The 18,961-nt window shown below is 42.2% G+C and overlaps 1 protein-coding gene across 1 annotated transcript in view; it reads right to left on the minus strand.

Annotated features, from left to right (window-relative positions):
• The window catches only part of LOC131481127 (zinc finger protein 570-like), a gene marked incomplete at its 3' end in the record, with an annotated part of 533,548 nt that overhangs the window by 110,660 nt on the left and 403,927 nt on the right, over positions 1-18,961 (minus strand). The gene's annotated exons all lie outside the window — the stretch shown is intronic.

The following is an 18,961-nucleotide window of genomic DNA, read 5'->3' on the forward strand; positions in this document are numbered from 1 at the left end:
GGAGGAGAGCAACTTGGGGAGGGGAGGAAGGAAGGGGACAGAGGGGAGAGAGAGAGAGAGAGAGAGAGAGAGAGAGAGAGAGAGAGAGAGAGAGAGAGAGAGAGAGAGAGAGAGAGAGAGAGAGAGAAGCGAACTGGAATCGGGTTAAAAAAAAGCAGTGCTTCCCTCCACCAACTGCGATTATTATTATTGTTGTTGTGATTATTTTTTTGCAAAGGCTTAAGCCTGGGACTCAAACTTCTTTCTGCCTTTCTTTCTCTCCTCTTCTTGTTCCCTCAGTCCTTAAAGAGGCAGCAAACTACTGTCCCCCTTTTGCAAACACTCTCTTCTCTGCCTTTACAACTCCTGATATTTTTTTGAACAAGCTAATAGACAACCGTCCGAGCGCTGGTTCTAATCCCGGTGGCCCTGCTTCCCATTCAGCTCCCTGCTTGGGACCTGGGAAAGCCTTGGGACCCTGCACCCCTGTGGCAGACCTGGAGGATGTTCCTGGCTCCTGGCTCCGGATCCGCAAGCATCAGCCTTTGTGGTCACTTGGGGAATGAATCGTCGTACAGAAGAGCTTCCTCGCTGTCTCCCCTCCTATCTGTATACCTGACTTTGCAATAAAAATAAACTAAATCTTAAAAAAATAAAGAGTTGTATTTAATCAGGCACAAACATTGTTCTTAGGGCACAGGAGGCTAGGAATTCTTAAGTTTACATTTAGAAAATCTCACTGGTCAGCAAAGGGTGTAGACATGTTTGAGATGATGGAAAATTATTAGATAGGGTAAAGAACAGAGAGCAGATTACAGGAAAAGTTAGGGGCAGGAAGCCAGCAGGGAGGTACTTGGAGAACCCCTGCACACAGGGAAGAGGTGACCACAGCTGAGCGGTATTTAGGGAACAGAAAACCCAGCTGCCACTGATGAGCTGTGATCCAGACTCAAAGGACAACCAGGGATCCAGAAGCAACCACGGATCAGTCCTTGCAGCAGCCAGGAGGGAGCTTGGGTTCACATGGGGAGCTTGGGAAGTGAAGACAGGTTGAGACTGGCGAATCGTGCCAAATACTTTGGATGTGGGGAGAAAGGCACCCTCCTTCACTGCTGGTGGGAGTGTAGGCTAATACAACCACTGTGGAAATCGGTATGGAGAGTGCTTGGAGAATTGTAAATAAATCTGCCATATGTCCCAGCTGTCCTGCTGCTAGAAATATACCCAATAGAAATGAAATCTGCATGTGAGAAGGGGATCTGTAGTCCTATTTACAGTAGCACAAGCTACAATAGCAAAGACATGCAAGCAATCTAGATGTGTATACAAAGAAGAGTGGTTAAAGAAACTGTGGTACATCTAATCCATGGAATATTATTCAGCTATTAAGAACAATGAAATTATACTATTTACAACTAGGTGCGGGGGTCTGGCCAGGTTCAGTTGCCATAAAAAAAAAAAGTATACAATACAAAATGCCAAGGCAAGGCTGCCTGTGCTGGTCAGGAATTCAGCACCCAACCAGCACACCTCCCATTGGTTTAAGTGAAGCATGAGTGTGTGATGGCCAGAACCAGGATGGGCTGCAGTACTCATTGGTTCCAGTGGAGGTCAGGGCTGAGAATAGAACCAACCCAGCAGTTGCAACCACCAGCCAATCAGGGTGACGGACTGTGGTGGGCACTGTGCTTACTAGTAGTGCATGTAGGAGCCTGGACTGGGAACACCTCAAAGTTCCTTTGAGGATTCCCCTGAACAAAATGGAGGAGTCAAAACATTAACCAAGAAAAGATAGAAGATGGAGTAGATCAATCAACCACCTCAGCTATATGTTTGCAGCGAAAAACTGGACAAGGGGAAACTCTAAGATGGACTATGTCAATCCGTGGACTCTGCACCAGTCTCATCGTACCTGGATTGTTGCTGATGATATGTTGGAGCTTCTAGTTGATCGGGATGACACTCTGCTGGCTCTGCCTTGGACCTGAGAGGGCCTCCCTAAGAGGTCATTGAATTTGGTCAATGGGACGCTGGATTCTATGTATGGTGTATGCTTGCAATGAGGGAATCCCAGAACAACTTGAGCTGTGGCTACGCAACAGGATGGAGGAATCCACCGGGGCGGGGGAGGGTTTGGGGTGAAGGGGAGAGAATCCCAGTACCTATGAAATTGTGTCACGTAATACATTGTAATTAATGGGGAAAAAATAATAAAAAAAAATTAGGTGGTCCAAACTAGAGACCATTATGCTCAGTGAAATGAGTCAGTCACAAAAGAACAAATACTATATGTTCTCTCTTATATAAGGAAACCAGTGTGGAATGTGTAACTTCAATAATCTGATTGATACTGTTTTTATTTTCTTTTGTTTTGGCTGCATCCCATGTGTTTTGAAGTTTTTTATTTCAGTTTTATTTATTCCAAATTCTCTCTCTCTTCTAAGATTTATTTATCTTTATTGCAAAGTCAGATTTACAGAGAGGAGGAACGACAGAGAGGAAGATCTTCCTTTCCATGATTCACTCCCCAAGTGGCCACAATGGCCATTGCTGCACCAATCCGAAGCCAGGGGCCAGGAACTTCTTTCTGGGTTTCCCATGTGGTTGCAGGGTCCCAAGGCTTTAGGCCATCCTCTACTGCTTTCCTAGGCCACAAGCAGAGAGCTGGATGGGAAATGGTGCTGCTGGAATTAGAACCAGCGCCCATATGGGATCCCAGTGCATGCAAGGTGAGGACCTTAACCATCATGCTATCACATCAAGCCCTTATTCACTGATTTTTAGCAGATAATATGTTTCATTAAATACAGTTAGCATTCTTCTACTATTCAAGTAACTTTCACAAAGAATAAGTCTTTCTCTCTTGAGACTAAGCTATGTGAAAGGCTGATTTCGGGTTTAGTGGGGTGTGGATAGAAAGAGATTTTCCAGCCATTGGTTCATTCCCCAAATATCTGATACAGCAGGAGCTGAACTGGTCCAAAATATGAACCAAGAGCTACCTACAGGTCTCCTCCATGGGTACAAGACCCAAGTGGCTAAACTACACTTCCCTGTTTCTCTGTCTCGCTCAATCAGATACTAACAATGTTCAGAGAAGTTTAAATTTCCTGTGTGTGAGTGCTGGTATCTGCTGCCTTTAAGCAAGTGTAGCTGGTGGGCCAATGGGGGTCTGAATATTTCCCCCATGTGTTTGGTCCCTGGAAGTGTGGGGGAAGGTGGAGGGAAGAGTAGTATGTTAGCATGCTGGCCCAGTGTGATAGTGGACAAGGTTTAGGGAACTTTGAGTGTGCGTGGATCTTGGGTGGGTGGAGAGGCAAGGTCATAGGTCAGCACTCACGCCAGGAACTTGGAACCCTAGGGATCGGGCAGAGCTCCAGGCCAGCACACCATCGCACTACACTGGAAAACTGGGCTGGGGAACCCATATGTTCCCAAGTGCAGGGACTGGGGATTGTTCAGAAAAGGGGTAAGGGACTAAGTGGGCCCGAGAACTGCTGCGGGAGTATGTTGCAAGTGATGAATGACTTCTGAGGGACTTCCATCAGTTAGGTTGCTGTGCTAACAGGTAAGCAAGGGGGCTGAGACAGAGCGGATTGGAGGAGGGAAGCTTGAAGACTGTCATGGGTCAGACTGATGCACCCACCTACATGGGAGACCTGAGCTGGGATGTCGGAAGACTAGACCAGTCTGATGCACATACCAGCATGCCTAAAAAACTGCTGGGGGTAGGCCTAGTGGTGGTTATTGAAGGTCACTCCAACTAGGAAGCAGTTAATAGTGATGTACATGGGGGCCAAGTGTTGGTGAGAAGGATTGGGATGGACTGCATCATCCATTGGTTTGTGTAAAAGATGGGGCTGGGGACAGAGCTGACCAGATGACTGCAGCCAAAAGTGTGCACATAGGCTAATGTGGGTAACAAAATGAGCAGGAGCTCATACAGTCAAGCACAAGCACACACAAGAATCATGTCTGGATCACCTCAGACAAAGTTTTTTTGGGGATCTCTGCAACAGAGTCCACTGGACTCAGATCAACAACCATGGGGAGAATTGCAGGATCTGTGGACTGATTGTGGAGTGCATGTGTCAGAACTTGGCCTCCACGGTGGCTAATATGGAGCAGTGGGCAGTATACCCAGATGCATATGGAGGATATGGCAGTCCATTGTAGCCTGCAGAAGACATCTGGTACCACAGCAGAAGATGGAGGGCAAAACAAATTGAACAACTACCCCAGCCAAGAATTGACCACAAATATTCGAGTAAATAGAGATTCTAAGATGGAGGATGGATTATGTCAGCCAACGAAACATGGCAAGATCAACAGCATTTCAGAACTATCAAAACCTCTGGGACAGAAGTCCTGCTCCACGTTGGGTAACCTGGAATGACATTGGGCAGCCATTTCCCATTCCTGGGTACTGATGTTTTGATGTTTGGTGTGGCTTCCTGCCTTCTCTGCACCCTTCCCACAGATGCAGGAGTAAGAAAAAGAAAATTTGGACACAGTGGTCTTATCTACTGTCCCCTAATCCTTGACCCTTCCCACCCTAATGGCTGGTCCACATGAGCATTCATCCTTTTCAACTGCATATACATCATCAAAAATAAAATTTTATTTAAAAATCCCTATATGTAATTTTCTTTATGTTTCTTCCTTCTACCTATATTCCTATTAAAATATCTCTTTACTTGTATCTTATCATGTTTCATGCTTTTGGAAAAATTGCACTGATCTTTAAAAATTACTTCATTGAGATGTAACTAAAAACCATAAAATGAATCCATTTTTATGTTATAATTTATTTATTTTACTTTAGATTTTTGATGATAATTACACAGTTGATTAGGATGAGAATGGTAGAGGACTAGGGCAATGCAGCTGAGACCATTATTTTCACACTCTCTTTAGCTTCTTCTACTTCTGGGTGGAAGGAAACAAGGAGGAAGCCACAACCAGCCTCCCAACCACCCCAGAACCCAGGAATGGGAAATGACCACCCAGTGTCATCCCAGGGTCCCTGATGTGGAACATGTTATGAGGCTTCTGCTCTAATGGTGTTGATAGTTTTCACATGTGGTTGATCTGACCTATCCAAGGATAAGGAACTCCTTCCAAGGTCCATTGGATGACACAATCCATCCCAAACTCTCCATTTGCCTGGCCATTTGCTGTCATGCTTTTCTACAGATTTGACCAATGTATTCTTCCATCCTCCCTCTGTTATGGCCCCTGATGTCTTCCACAGGCTGATGTGAACTGTCTAATCCTCCATGTGCATCTGGGTATGCTATCCACTCCACCATCTTTAGCAACTGTAGTGGCCCCATTCAGAAACATGCACTCCACTGTCAGATCACAGATCCTGCCACTCTCCCAGTGGTTGGAGCTCTAAGTCCAGTCCTTTAGTTTGGGGACCCTAAAAAACAATGGTTTGAATAAGATGTACAACTGAAACTATCAACTGGCTTTGAAGCATGTAATCATTCTAATCAGATCTATTTTACTCATTTGTAGCTGTCCTTCTTTCATTACAGACCTCAGTGAACCACTCATCTATTTTCTTTTTTTTTTTTTTTTTTTTTTTGGATGCAACTAGAATTTATTATGTCTAATGATAACAGCCACCCCAAATTTCTGATAATTAACATACAGAGCATAAAATAAAATAATATATGCACAAAACTGACATATTAAGACTTGATTATTTAGAATCCATGCCTATATTCTTTAGGAACAGTGTTTTCTTTATTCAGTTCTCATTGAATTCTTTATATGATGGATAGCTAAGCTTGTGAGTGTAACAAAGTATGTCACTATAAAAAAATAAGAAAGGAGGAGGAAGCGTGGCAGCAAAGGGAGTAGGGAGGACAGAGTGTGAGGAATCATTATACTCTTAGATCTGAATATATGAAATATATGACATTTGTTCACCTTCCATTAAATTTTTACAAAAATTCAAACAATATTCTCCTCAATAGCCGTATCTAACGACTTTTCCTAATTTGCCCATTTTTTCTTTTACTTTATCACTATATCAATACTTTGTATTCTTACATTTCACTCCATATTTGCTGATACCAAAGTTTGTAGGTTTGTCATCAATAGAATAAATCTGTTCTGATCTTTGTTAGATTCTGAAGAACAATTCCTTGCTTCACGCCATGCTTTCTGAAAAATGACCCATAAAGGCAGCCTGTGTGTGGTTAATTTTCTTTGAGCAAAGGGCAAGAAGAGAGATCTTAACAAATCCAAGGTTTTAGATTTATGAGTTAACATTAGTTTCTCTGAAACCCCTGAATTATAGAAGACAAGCACAGTTCCATCTACAACAGCAAATGGCAAAGAAAATCCTAAACAATTCTCTACATTTTCATTAATTCCATTGACTTGACAAATATTCCTGCTTAACACTTCCATATGAATGATTTACTGCATTCTTCTGATTGCATCTAAAACAAGGCAAAATGGGAATTGTGTAGACATATATAGGTGTTAACACAATGTCTGTGACCACCATGAGTTTAAATGGGCATAGGGACACACCTAAAACCAATTATTAGAATGATCAACAGTAATATGGCTCATCCTCTGTATCTAGCACAGACCACGAGATGTGTAGGTCCCTGGCAGAAAATGAACATTGTCAAAATTATTCTGACACTGAGAAATTCTTTTGCATCTATTAGGTGAGTGGTTTATGGTAACAGAGATTATAGTCCTAGAGTATGGATTTCTCTGATTCATTTCTTGCAATGCACAGCAGCTGACTCACAGTGGATAATGGTATTCTGCTTCCTTGGCCCTTTGTGCAGCAGCCACTGGTATGTTGTGGGCACAGTACACCTCCCGCGTCTGGATGCCCCCGCCGCAAACAGGTCCTGTCACATGCCAGTGAGGGTCCTGCTGCTCCAGAAGGAGAGAGACTTGGCATTCTTTCCATTCAGAGGTTCTCCAGGAATACCTGGGACATGGCTGCAGAAGTTCTCCTTCAACAACACAGGCTTCTTTCTCAAGAAGTTCTGGGCATTCTTTTCCACCGCCAATAGCAATGTGCTTCACATTCCGGCTCCTACTCCTAAATCCTGGTGAGAGATTGCCTGAACGACATGTCTTGGAGCAGGGGGTCCAGTCCGACCACTCAGTAGTTTCACAGTCTTTCGGCATAATGCAAGACTGAACAGTCAAAGGAAAGGTATCTTGCAGGCATTGGCTAATGAGGGCATTTTTCCCATCGCTTCTCGTACACCAAACTTGCCGGGTTTGAAAACCTATCTCTAGGTCCCAGGGCAGAGAATGGCGATGGTGATCTTTGTAACTCTGATGTCTGTAGGTGATCTGCTCATTTGAATCAGAGCTGACATCCACAGCAGTTCTTCCCGAGAGATTAACTTCTTTCAAATGAGGCAGTCTACATTTACTCCAAGGTCCAACTTTAAGGCTGTAAGTATGTTCCTCCTCTCCAAGAGGACAGGAAATGGGAGCATCACAGACTCTCCACTCTGTGAGATTTGGACATGGCAAACCACCGTAGAGTGGGGGGGCAGCGCCACACGAGTTCTGTGCTGCAAGTTCTTGCCACACCCCTTGCTACACTTGGACCACGGGGAAAACTCAGGAGACAACACAATCTCGGGGACAAGGAATGAGGCACGCTTGCTCTGTGGGGTGTTGAGGGGCAAAATGTTCGCATACTTCATTAGCAACCGTGGTTCTGTTCGGCTTCTGAAGGCAGTGCACGGTCCGGTGCTGCAGTCCGTGCTGAGCTGTCACACACTCTGAACTCCGAGGCTTGACATCGCCTTGGCCCAAAGGAACAAATACACAGTGATGCCAATCGGAAACCTCCCACTGGAAGAGTTCATTGTACCAGTCACACACGCGGAAACAACTTTCTTTTGGAGGCCGGTTGCTCTCATCACAATTGGACAGGTGACTCGTCCACCCTTCAATGTGAAAACACCACACTGCCCGACTCTGTACTCCTCCTGGGCCACAATCTCCTGTACACTTTCCCCAGGGACCTTTCTGTAGTCTTCCAAACATACCCAGCTCATGACATGGGCTTCGGCTTTGGCACAAATTTACCAGTGGAATACATGACCTGAGCAGTCTTCACATAGCCAGCTCCCTTGCGTGACTCCAGCCATCCGCACTCATCTATTTTCTATCTCTATACATTCATCTATCCTGGGTATTTCATGTAAACAGACTCATACAATATATAGTCTTTTATAACTGACTTACTTCACTTAGCATTATATGAAGATTCATGCTATACTTTACATAAGTGATTTATTTTTATTACCAAATAATATTGTTTTATAGATACATCATGTATTTTATTTATTCAGCAGTATATGAACATTTGACTCATTATATTTTTTGACTATCTTGAATATTGCTTTTTTCATTTTTATCAAAGATTTTATGCAGCAGTTGAGTTGCTTTTCTTTGATTTTTTTTTTTAAATTTATTTTTAATGATGATTACATGGTTGACCAAGGTGGGAAGGACTGAGGGTTAGGGAAAAGTGGGTTAAAATAATTATTTCCAAATTCTCTATTTCTTTTTGTCTCTGGGGGAGGGAAGAGTTAAAGAGGAAGCTACACCAAGCCTCCCAAATGTCCCAATATCCATGGATGCAGAACCACAACCCAGTATCAACCCAGGGTCCTGATGTAGAGCATGTTCTGAGGGTTCTGATAAAGTGGCTTAGGTAGTTCTGAAATGCTGTACATTTTTCTGATCCAGGGGAGAGGCAACTTCCAATATCCGTGGACTGATATAGTTGACCTCAAGTCTCCTTTCACCCAGATTTATGCTATCCTTGTTTGCTGGGATAGTTGTCCATCTTGCTCTGTTCCCCTTTTTCTGCTACAGAGCAAAATGAGCTACCATATTCTACATGTGCATCAGGGTCTCTGTCTACTGCTCCACCTTTTTTTGCTTGCAGGCAGGTCCAAGGACCAGGGCCAGGCGATTCAAGCCCCTGCAAGGTTCCCCACTAGGTATTCTGAAAGGGAAAGAAAGAATTTTTTAAAGATGTATATATTTTTATTGGAAAGTCAGATTTACAGAGAGAAGGAGAGAGAGAAAGATCTTCCATCTATTGGTTCCTTCCCCAAATGGCTGAAACAGCTGGAGCTGAAATGATCCAAAGCCAGGAGCCAGGAGCTTCATCTAGGTCTCCAAAGTTGGTGCAGGTTCCCAAGGTTTTGGACCCTCCTCTGATGCTGAGAAAGAAATGTTCTACCTATCACTTCATTCCCCAAATCAGAGCAATGACTAGGCCAAAGTCAGGAACATAGAACTCCATTCTAGTCTAGCACATGGGTGGCAAGTACTTAAATCATCTTCTACTTTTCCTGGGTGCATTACCAGGCTGCTGTATAGAAAGTGGAGCATGACACAAAGTAGCACTCCAATACGCGATGTTGGAGCTGAAGGTAGCAAGTGCACCTGTGTCTTTACAAATAATGTTGATACTGATCTTCTGTGCCAGTTTTTGTATGGATGTGAATTTCCATTTCTGTTGCTGATATGCCTAGCATTGAAATTGTAGAATTGCCAAATTGTCCTCCAAAGTGGCTGAAGTATTGGGCATTTCTACCAGCAATATGTAAGAATTTCTGTGTATCCTCGCTGACATGGGTTGTCTGTCTTTATATTGTCATCATGCCAGGTGGGGAAAGTGTCTTTTGTGGTTTTAGTTTGCATAAAAATATATTCTTCAAGTCCTCAAGTGTTGGCTGAGCACAAGTGCTGAATGAGGTAGCCATGGAACCAGACTTTGCAGCTGGACTGCCACTTCAGGGGAGTGAGAGGAATGAGGTCTGCGTAGGACAGGGTGATGGATTGCACTGAGAATACAACAATCCAGCATTTACTAGTAGTGATTTGTTACAATTATTAAGGAGTCTTACAGCTTCCAGGGCTCCTGGCTTAGCCCACTGTTCACTGCAATTACTTATTTTACTGGAACTTGTAACAGCCTTGGCACAGACTGTTTCCTACATGCATATTGGCTACATATTTTTCCATTTACTGTTCCAACAACACTAAATGACCATTTTGTCTTTTTTGTAAGATGGAAACCTGCATTTCCAAAGTGTGTTTCCATTTGCAACTAATAATTACATTTCTACTGTTCTTGGAGGCTTGGTGCTTGCCTGTATTGCTTAGTCTTTGGGAGTCTGGAGAGTCTGCTTGCAAAGCCCTCATTTGGTTGATCAGGATTAGGTAGAGTCTCCATCTTCCCTTGTCTACCTTTGTGGTTTTGAGTCTTTATTACTGAATGTCTATACATTGTTCTCACGTCTTGTAAAATATAAATGCAGAGTAGCTCAATGTTAAGGGAACAACGAACTGGCCACAATGGGTGAGCTGTGTTACTGGTGCCGATGAAGTATAATGAAGAGGTGCATACACATACAGACCATGCTTGGTGTCTCAAGGGAGCATTCAGTGGAAGAAGGGGATGGTTCCAGATTAAAAATTTGCCATCATTGTTGGTTTTTTTTTTTTTTTGGTCTTTTTATGTTTGGATTGTATCACCTAGCCTAACTCTTCCTTCCTGCCTTTCTTTAAGATTTATTTATTTATTTATTTATTTATTTATTTATTTATTTATTTTACTTTTTTTTATTAATTATTATGCATTATGTGACAGTTTCATAGGCTCTGGGAATCCCCCCACCCCTACCCACGCCCCTCCCGCCTGGTGGATTCCTCCACCTTGGTGCAGTATTACAGTTCAAATTCAATCAAGATTCTTTCCTTGCAAACATATACCAAGCATAGAGTCCAGCTACTTATTGTCCAGATGGGTTGAACAGTTTCTTGGGGAGACCATTTCTGGTCCGAAGCTAAAGCTGGTAGAATATCATCCCAGTCAATTAAGAGTCCCAATATAACATTAACAGCAATTTGTAACCTTATGGAATTGACATGGTTTTGAGTAACCAGTATGTTGAAAAAAAACAAAAACCAAGTTCTTAACCACAACCTATGATTTGCTCATTGACATTTCAATTTTAGTTTGTATACGGGACCGGCTGCTATATACCTTAAAATGGCTATAAGGTACCATTCAGCTGTCTCGTGTCTATTTCATTTTAGTATTTAGCCATTTGTTGTGTTGAAGTATAATTTTACTGATCTTGGCAGATTTTAGGATAATCTAGACTGGCTTGTAACTCTGACAAGACATTTGTCAACAATTAAGGTGCAGAACATTTTTTGGGGGGGGTGCAGAAAAGTCCCCAACACCATGGTGAAGAGTGACTAATCTTTGTGTCCCACCCAGCGAGGCATGAGCAAATCCATGCCAGCTCTTTCCTGTCAGATTCCAAGCTCTACTTTTTGTTGTTTGTCTATTTATTTTAGGTTTTTTTAGTTTGTATGATTGTTTGTTTGCTATGAGGGGTTTTTGGAGCGATCCTGATGGTCATTGCAAGGGAGGGTGGGGGTCCAGAGGTGGAGCCAGGCTCGGACCAGAGAAAGCTCTCCTCCCTGGTCCCGAAGGACGTTTATTGTTCTTCTGTTTCTGCGGACCGCTCAGGGCTTCTGGTTGTCTTTCCGATGACGTTGGTTTCTGTACGGTAGTGTTTGGACTTCTTCCAAACCCAGCGGAAGCTCCGGTTGGGGGTGGGTGACCTCAGAGTACTCGGCCTCCGAGGGCATCCAATTCCCTATGGCCTCCTTGGCAGTTGGGATATAGTCCTTGTTGCTCGTATTAATAGTTTGTGGTGAAGGTCTGGGAGTCTTCATGGTTGGGATCCAGGCTTTCTCCTTGCCACCTGCTCCACCCTGGAGTGCCCCCCTGCTCCACGCACATGACCTCCTGTTAAGAGGTTGTCAGGATCACACCCAATTCCCCCCTCATGCATTGGTATAGTAGTTTTACTATTGTTTAGTGCCGCTTTGAATCTGTTGTCTATGAATTACCAGATTTGATCTTGATAGGCTATATTGTACTTTTTCCTCACTCTTTTTATGGTCCTGAAAGGCTTCCCTGCACTCCCCCCCCATTACGGATTAACATAGCGTATTGAGGGTATAGTAGGTTTTACAGTTTTTCGATGTAGATCTTAAGTATTCTGACATTAATTGTTGGTTTATAGATTATATCGCATTATCTTATTGTATTGGATACAGGTTGTTAGAGATTGCAATAATATTACAATATACAGGTACTATCTTTCAGGTTGTCATCTTTTCATCTCAAATTAAGGCAAACATGTGGTATTTAACCTTTTGGGATTGGTTCATTTCTCTTAGCATGATGGATTCCAGTCGGGCCCATTTGTCCACAAAGAACTGCATTTCATTTTTTTTAATAGCTGAGTAGTATTCCATAGAGTAGATGAACCATAGCTTCCTTATCCAGTCTTCTATTGATGGACAGATAGCATCGATAGCTTGAAGAGACACATACTTTTCAGAATGAGTCAACACATTTAAACAAGTAAAGTATTCACTACATGGAAGCAAAATGGCTGGGGTTCTTTTCAGTTTTATTTGAGTTTTACGATAAGTTGAAGTACTCAGAAAAATGGACAATAGATCATTGTATGTGTGGCTACTTCATTATCAAATAGATATTAGGATTTCTTTTATTAAAGGCTTTGGTTTTCTCTGTTTCTGACAAAATAATTCTGATATAAGCAACTTTCTTTTTCCATCTGCCTTCAGCTCAGGTAAATTCTATCTCAAAGTTGCTGTGTATTATTACCATAAGTTTTTATATTTATAGCAGATACGAAATTCATAAGTAATATGCAAATTAGTATGGTATTATACTTGACACACAGAGTATTTGCAAAGTATTTTTTTTCTTTTTATTGTATTGTTGTTGACAATCTTTACATAGTTAATTATAGTTAAAGGAAAAAGAAGAAAAGAAAAAAAAAGAAAGAAAAAAAGAAAAAAGGTTCAGGGGGATAGGAAAGTGGGTAATGCTATTATGTCCATATTGTTTCCATCATGTATCTGAGGTAAAGGGGGATATTGAGGGAGAAGCCCCACCCGGTTTCCCGCCCACCCCAAGTCCCGGATGTGGGGCATGCTCTGAGATATGTGCTTGAGTGGTGTTAATAGTTCTCCAGTTATGAATCGCTGCCAGTTTCGCTCGATGAGGTCGTCCACCGATTGATATGGTCCATCATAAAGTCTCCGTTTGCCCCATAATTTGCTGCCAACATATAGCTGAGATGAATGACTGTCCTGTTCTGTCTTCTGTCTTTTCTTGGTTAGAGTTCTGAGTCCAGCAGTTCAATTGGGGAGATCTCCAAAGATACTTTGAGGTATTCCCAGATTAGTTTCTTGTATGTTCTAGCAAGCACAGGGCCCGGCACAGTCCATCACCCCGATCAGCTGGTGGTTGCAATTGCTGTGTTGGTTCTGTTTTCAGTCCCGACTTCCACTGCAACCAATGGGTGTTGCAGTCCAGTCTGGTTCGGCCCTTACATCCACCAGTGGGAGCTGCAGCCTAGTCGGGGCGACCCACAATAACCCCCACCAAGCCCGCCCCCTACCCTGGTTTGCCAGTATGTGTAGCAGAAGACCAGTCTGTCCCCCATCCCATTTGGCTCTGGTACTTGTCAATGGGTATTAAAGCTTAGTTCTATCTAACCAACTCAACCATCCAGCCCTCACAGATGTTGTTGAGTGCCTCTCTATCTAGCCATCCCAGCCCCCATCCTAGTTTTCATGCCCTCCCACGGGAATAGTGATCCAGGAAGGGGGAACCCACTTTTCCCTCCCAGGTCTCTCTGTCCCGGTTTATGCACTCTTCAGGTGGTCCTGTGATTTGACTCGACAGAATTAGTCCCCAGCGCCAGCTTCTGCCAGCTGATGCTGCGGCCCTGATCTAGTCCACATGCAGCGCACAGGTGTTATAGCCTTGCTTAGTCGGGTCTGTCTCTATCCCAGCCAACACTCTCTAGTGGGAGTAGCTGACCGGTGAGGGGACCAGCCCCTTAATCCCCCCACCAGCTCTGCCCCTTCCTTCCTGGATCTCACGTGTGCTGGATGGGTGCTGCATTCATATCCAGTACAGGCAACCATGCCCTGGCATTCCATAATGTGTACTGGTTTTGTTGCAACCAAACCCAGCCCATCCCACACTCTGGTCTGGCCTTTGCCTTCTTAATAATTGTATTTTAATGAGCTTTGTCCATATTAAAGAGTTGCACATTCCATTTATTTTAACTGATTTGAGTGTAATGTGAGTGTTGTCTCCTGAAGTGGGACAATATAGTTGCTATTTCTAGTATATCATATAAGTATATGATCAAAGTAATCATTGCTACATTAAACATTTGTACATGTGTCCTTGTTCATTTAAGAAATATATTTATTTTGGGGGTGGGAGGTTGGAGACCTGGACTTGAAAATGCTGTCTCGTACACCTTCCTTCAGCTTGTCTGTATTTTTCCAAATTGTTCTCAGAAGTGCTGATTACATTCAGGAAAGTTTGACAGTTGCATGTTTATATGGTGGATTGTTTGCTGTCTGGTTTCTTCACTGAGATGGAAGCTTCAGGCCTGGCGTGCTGTCCTAGTGGCTAAAGTTCTCACTTTGACTGCACCAGGATCACATATGGGCACCAGTTCTAATCCTGGTGGCTCTGTTTCCAATCCAGCTTTCTGCTTGTGGCCTGGGAAAGCAGTCGAAGATGGCCCAATGCCTTGGGACCCTGCACCCATATGGGAGACTCAGAAGAGGTTCATAGCTCTTGGCTTCAGATGGACTCAGCTCTGACAATTGCAGTCACTTGGGGAGTGAATCATCAGATGAAAAATCTTCCTCTCCATATAAGACTTTGCAATAAAAAATAAATAAATCTTTAAAAAAAAGATGTAAGCTTCATGTTGGCAAGGATAATGTCTTTCTGAATCTTGAGTCTTTTCTTTTACTTGCATAGACTAGACTTTAATTAAATGTTAAGTGAATTAATTATTTCATGAATTTGATCTTACATCTGAGAGGTAAATAGACCTAATAAATAGGATGTGATTGCTATTTGTATGTGTGTGTTTCTGTCTCTCTCTCTCTCTCTCTCTCTCTCTCTCTCTCTCTCTCTGTGTGTGTGTGTGTACTGTTCAAATGAAGTAACTAAGATACAGACCAACTGACCTTTTGTGTCACACACCCTGATGGTAAATGATAACATTTCTTGTCTCTTGACTTTGTGCAAACTAAACTCAAGGTGTATTCAAAGATTTATAGTTCTCTTAAAATATGCAAGTTCTTTGCCATTTGGGTTTGTTCCTTTGTGAAGTGTTTGCCCATTTCCCATGCCCATTTCTTGAGTGGCTTGTTTGTTTTGACATTTTGGTTGTTTTGTAGTTCTTTGTATATTCTGGAGATTAGCCCTCTGTCACCTATGTTGTGTGCGAAGATCTTCTCCCATTCTGTGGGTTGCTTTTTTACTTTGTTGATTGTTTCCCTTGCTGTACAGAAGCTTCTTAGTTTGATGAGGTCCCATTTGTTTATTCTGCTTTTGATTGCTAATGCTTTTGGTGTCCTTTTTAGGAAGTAGGGACCTACCCCTAGATCTTGCAGAGTATTTCCAACATTTTCTTCCAAAATTTGAAGGTTTCTGGATGTAGGTTTAGATCTTTTATCCTTTGGATTTGATCTTAGTGTATGGTGAGAGATGTGGGTCTATCTTTTTGTTTCTACAGGCTATCAACCAGTTGTCCCAACAGCATTTATTGAACAGACCTTCCCATTTGCCTGGATTGTCATTTGTCTTTTTGTCAAAGATCATTTGGCTGTATCTGTGTGGGTTCCCATCTGGTGTTTCTATTCTGCTCCATTGATCTTCCTCTCTATCTTTGTGCCAGTACCAGGCTGTTTTGATAACCACTGCCCTATAGTATGTCCAGAGGTCCAGAACTGTGATTCCCCCTGCTAACTTCCTGTTCTCAGCATGGTTCTAGCTATCCGTGGTTTTTTGTGTTTCCAGATGAACCTTTGGATCATTATTTCCAGTTCCATGAAGAATGTTTTGGGCAATTTGATTGGGATTGCGTTGAATGTATATATTGCTTTTGGCAGTACAAACATTTTAATGATATTGATTTTACCTATCCAGGAGCATGGGATGTTACTCCATCTTTCGAGGTCTTGTTCAATTTCTTTTTTAAGCGGTTTGTAGTTTTCTTCAAATAGGTCTCCTACATTTTTGGTTAGGTTAATTCCCAGATATTTCATACTTTTCTCTGTTATTTTGAATGGTATCTTGCTGGTTAAGTCTTTTTCCATCTTGGGGCTGTTCGCATACACTATGGCTGTTGATTTTTGTTCATTAATTTTGTACCCTGCCACTCTACCAAACTCTTGTACAAGTTCTAGCAGTCTCTGTATTGAGTCTCTTGGCTCTTCTACATAAAGAATCATAACATCTGCATATAGTGAGAGTTTGACTTCTTCGTTTCCCATTTGGATTCCTCTGATTTCTTTTTCTTGTCTTATGGCCTCTGCAAGTACCTCTAGGACTATGTTGAATAGTAGTGGAAAAAGCGGACATCCTTGTCTTGTTCCAGATCTCAGTGGGAAGGGTTCCAGCTTTTCTCCATTCAGTATGATGCTGGCGTTGGGTTTTTCATATATGGCTTTAATTATGTTGTGGATTTTTCCATCTATGCCTACCTTGATTAGGGTTTTTAGTAGGAAGTGGTGTTGGATTTTGTCGAAAGCTTTTTCTGCATCTATTGATACTATCATGTGATTCTTGTTTTTCAGTTTTTGGATGTAGTGTATCACATTTATGGATTTGAGAATGTTGAACCATCCCTGCATTCCAGGGATGAATCCTACTTGATCTGGATGAATGATCTGTCTGATGTGTTTTTGAATTCTGTTGGCTAGGATTTTGTTGAGAATCTTAGCATCAATGTTCATCAAAGAGATAGGTCTGTAGTTTTCCTTCTCTGTTAGTTCTCTGTCTGGTTTTGGGATTAAGGTAATGTTGGCTTCAAAGAATGAGTTTGGAAGGGTTGCCTCTTTTTCTATTGTTTTGAAGAGTTTGTAGAGGATTGGGGTCAGTTCTGTTCGGAATGTTTTGTAGAATTCTGGAGTGAAGCCGTCTGGGCCTGGGCTTTTCTTTGTTGGGAGGTCTTTAATCACTGATTCAATCTCTACTTCAGTTATGGGTTTGTTCAGGTCGTTTGTTGCCTCTGGGCTAAGTTTTGGCAGGTGGTAGAAGTCTAAGAACTTTTCCATTTCTTGGTGATCTTCTGATTTGTTGCAGTACAGTGCTTTGTAGTAATTTCTAATTATGGCCTTAATGGATGCGGTGTCTGTTGTTATGTTGCCTTTTTCATCTTTGATGCTGCTAATTCTTGCCTTCTCTTGTTTTTTCTTTGTCAGTCGGGCCAGTGGGGTGTCTATCTTGTTTATCTTCTCAAAAAACCAGCTTTTTGATTCATTGATTTTGTGTAGGTTTTTTTTTTATTTCTATCTGGTTGATTTCCTCCCTTGTTTTGATGATTTCTTGTTTCCTATTGTGTGTGGGGCTCTTCTGCTGTTGTTTTTCCAATTCCTGGAGGTGTGTGTTTAGTTCTTGTATTTGGCGCCTCTCTTGGGCCTTGACATGAGCTCCAATTGCGATGAGTTTACCCCGTAGCACTGCTTTGGCAGTGTCCCACAAATTTTGGAATGTTGTGTCAGAGTTTTCATTGGTTTACATAAATTTTTTGATCTCATCTTTAATTTCTTCTCTGATCCATTGTTCATTTAATAGCATATTGTTCAGCCTCCAAGAGTTTCTGTATTTCCTGGGGCATTTTGAATTGCTGATTTCCAGCTTCATTCCGTGGTGGTCTGAGAGGGTACATGGTATGATTCCTATCTTTTTGAAGTTATTTAGGTTTGCTTTGTGTCCTATCATGTGGTCGATCCTGGAGAAGGTGCCATGCACTGCTGAAAAAAATGTATAATCTGTGGCCTTAAGGTAAAAATTCTATAAATGTCAACCAAGTCCAGTTGTTCTATTGTTTGTATGAGCTCTGTTGTTTCTTTGTTGAGTTTTTGTTTTGTTGATCTGTCTATTGTTGTTGGCGGAGTGTTAAGATCACCCACTATTATTGTGTGCATATCTATGTCTCCCCTTAAGTCCGTGAGTAATTGCTTCACGTAGCTAGGTGCGTTTGAATTTGGTGCATATATGTTCACAATGGTAATTACTTCCTGATGGATCAGTCCCTTCACCAATATATAATGTCCTTCCCTGTCCTTTTTGATGTGTGTCAGATTGAAGTCCACATCATCTGAAATTAAGACAGCTACCCCAGCCTTTTTTTCTCGTCCATTGGCATGAAATATCTGTTTCCAACCTTTCACTTTCAGCTTCTTCGAATCTCTTCTGGTTAGATGTGTCTCTTGTAGGCAATAGATAGTTGGGTGCTGTTTGATAATCCATTCTGTTAATCTATGCCTTTTGATTGGTGAGTTCAGGCCATTTGTGTTAAGAGTTAAAATTGAGAGGTTGCGATTTTGCCCTGCCATACTTATTTTTGTGGGTGTTGATATCTGTGTAATTGCCCTTCCTTGTGTGGACTTTAGTGGGGAGATCTTCCTGTTTGCCATCTTTGCTTATGATTCACCTCCTTTTTTTCTGGATTTAGTGCATTTCTAAGGAGATTTTGTAGAGCTGGTTTTGTGCTGGCATATTCTTCTAATTTCTCTTTACTGTGAAAGTATTTGATTTCGTTCTCAAATATGAATGAGATCTTTGCTGGGTACAATACTCTTGGTTGACAGTTGTTCTGATTCAGGATTTGGAAGATCTTTGTCCATTCTCTTCTTGCTTGTAAAGTCTCTTCAGAGAAGTCAGCAGTGATCCTGATTGGTTTTCCCCGGTATGTGATCTTTTCTCTGCTTCGTACTTGTCTTAGGATTCTTTCTTTGTCTTCATTGGAGTGGAACTTGAGCACCATATGTCTGGGTGAAGATCGCTTTGGGT

The sequence above is a fragment of the Ochotona princeps genome, chromosome 9 (genome assembly GCF_030435755.1).
Source record: "Ochotona princeps isolate mOchPri1 chromosome 9, mOchPri1.hap1, whole genome shotgun sequence".
In the NCBI taxonomy this organism is placed as follows: Eukaryota; Metazoa; Chordata; class Mammalia; order Lagomorpha; family Ochotonidae; genus Ochotona; species Ochotona princeps.